Source organism: Microtus ochrogaster, unplaced genomic scaffold (genome assembly GCF_000317375.1).
Source record: "Microtus ochrogaster isolate Prairie Vole_2 unplaced genomic scaffold, MicOch1.0 UNK184, whole genome shotgun sequence".
NCBI lineage: Eukaryota > Metazoa > Chordata > Mammalia > Rodentia > Cricetidae > Microtus > Microtus ochrogaster.
In genome coordinates this window covers 60517-63053 of record NW_004949282.1, presented here as the reverse complement: position 1 = coordinate 63053, position 2537 = coordinate 60517, and positions in this window count along the sequence as shown.

Genomic DNA, 2537 nt, shown 5'->3' with positions numbered 1-2537 from the left:
GTCCTAGGTCCTCCCCCCTCCGTCCATATTTAGGAAGGTGAACATCCAAACTGGCTAGGCTCCCACAAAGCTAGCACATTATGTAGGATCAAAACCCGTGCCATTGTCCTTAGCTTCTCATCAGTCCTCATTGTTCGCTAATTTTAGCTTCCTTGTCAAAATTCAGGTGTTCACAGGTTTGTGAGTTAATGTCCACGTCTTCTATCTCTGTTTTTATGCCAGTACCAAGCTGTTTTCATTACTGTAGCTCTGTCATAGAGTTTGAAGTCAGGGATGGTAATGCCTCAAGAAGTAATTCTACCGAAGGCAATCCATAAATTCAATGTAATCCCCATTAAAATCCCAACAAAATTCTTCATAGACCTTGAGAGAACAATAAGCAACTTTATATGGAAAAACAAAAAATCTAGGATAGCCAAAACAATCCTATACAATAAAGGAACTTCTGTAACACTTTTTAAAAATTGTTATATATGGTAAATTCAAGATTTTCAAGTTCCCGATTTTGCTGAACTTCTTTTTTTTTTTTTTTACTTGATTTTTACTGAGCTATACATTTTTACCTGTTTCTCCCCTCTCCTTGAACCCTCCCTCAAAAGACAATATTATTTCAGTTTTGTCAGGAGATCTTGTGTTTTTTGTTTTTTTTTTTTTTTTTTTACTTGCCATGTAGATTAGATCTGTGTATGTCACTCTTAGTGTGTTCATTTTGTCTAAGTTCTCTGGGATTGTAATTTGTAGGCTGATTTTCTTTGCTTTATGTTTAAAAACATAAAGCAAAGAATACATGTGATAATTGTTTTCCTGTGTCTCACCTCACTCACTCAAAACAAAATTGTTTTTTAGCTCCATCCATTTTCCTGAAAAATTCAAGATGTCACTATTTTTTTTTTTCTGCTGTGTAGTACTCCAATGGGTAAATGTACCACATTTTTTCTTATTTACTCTTCGATTTAGGGGCATTTAGGTGGTTTCCAGATTCTGGCTATGACAAACAATACTGCTATGAACATAGTTGAGCACATGTCTTTGTGGCAGAATTGAGCATCCTTTCGATATATACCCAAAAGTGGTATTACTTGGTCTTGAGGAAGGTTGTTTCCTAATTTTCTGAGAAAACTCCACATTGACATCCAAATGGGCTATACCAACTTGCATTCCCACCAGCAATGAAGAGGTGTTACTTTACCGCACAACCTCTCCAGCATAAGTTGTCATCAGTGTTTTTGATCTTGGCCATTCCTATAAGTGTAAGATGGAATCACAGAGTTGTTTTGATTTGCATTTTTCTGATGACTAAGGATTTCTATAAGCATCTTTCAGCCATTTTAGATTACTCTGTTGAGGGTTCTCTATTTAGGTCTGTATACCATTTCTTATTGTATTATTTGTTCTTTTGATGACCAATTTTTTTATTTCTTTGTGTATTTTGAAAATCAATCCTATGTCTGACGTGGGGTTGTTGAAGATCTTTACCCATGTTATAGGCTGTTGTTCTGTCTTGTTGACCATATCCTTTGCTTTACAGTAGGTTTTCAGTTTCAGGAGGACCCATTTATTAATTGTTTCTCTCATTTTTGTGCTGCTGGGTTTATATTTAGAATGTGGTATCCTGTGGCAATGCATTCAACTGTACTTCTCACTTTCTCTTCTATGAGGTTCAGTGTGTCTGGCTTTATTTTGAGGTCTTTAATCCATTTAGACTTGAGCTTTGTGCTGGTGATAGATATCAATCTATTTTCATTCTTCTACATGTTGATATCCAGTTATGCCAGCACCATTTGTTAAATATGCTCTCATGTTTCCATTTGATTTTTTTTTTTTGCTTTTTTGTCAAAAATCAGCTGTCAAAGGTGTGTGGATTGATATCTGGGTCTTCTATTCCGTTCCATTGGTCCTCTTTTCTGTTCTTATGCCATTACCAAGCTGTTTTCAGTACTGTAGCTCTGTAATAGAGTTTGAAGTCAGGGATTGTGACACCTCCAGATATTTCGTCCTGAGAAGTTTTTTAAAAAACTTTCAGTGACTAGAGATCACTTAAATTTTTTACCATTTGGCAGGGAATCATGCAGAGATTATATAAGAAATTCAATAGGAAAAAACATCCTAATATTCCTTCTTCCTTTTTTGAGACTGTTTGGAAGTTCTATATTGTAGGATGCTGCTTGTCCATTTCCCATCTGCACAAACTCCAGAAATAATCACACAGAAAGTATATTATTAAATTTGCCAATCACTTAAGTGTATTGCTAGTTAGCTCTTACATCTAGAATTAGCACGTTTCCATTATTTTATATTTTACTATGGAGTTTGTGGCCTAGGGGCAAGGTGCTACCTAACAGCTTGTATGTTTGCTTTCTCACAGCTACATGGTGTCTCATGATTCTGCCTTCTTTCTCTGAGTATTCAGTTTATTTTTACCCTGCTTACCTCTATTCTTCCCTGCACAGGCCTAAAACAGTTCCTTTATTAACCAATGGTATTCACAGCATACAGATTAGAATACCATATCACCTCCACTTTTCTGTTTAAATAAA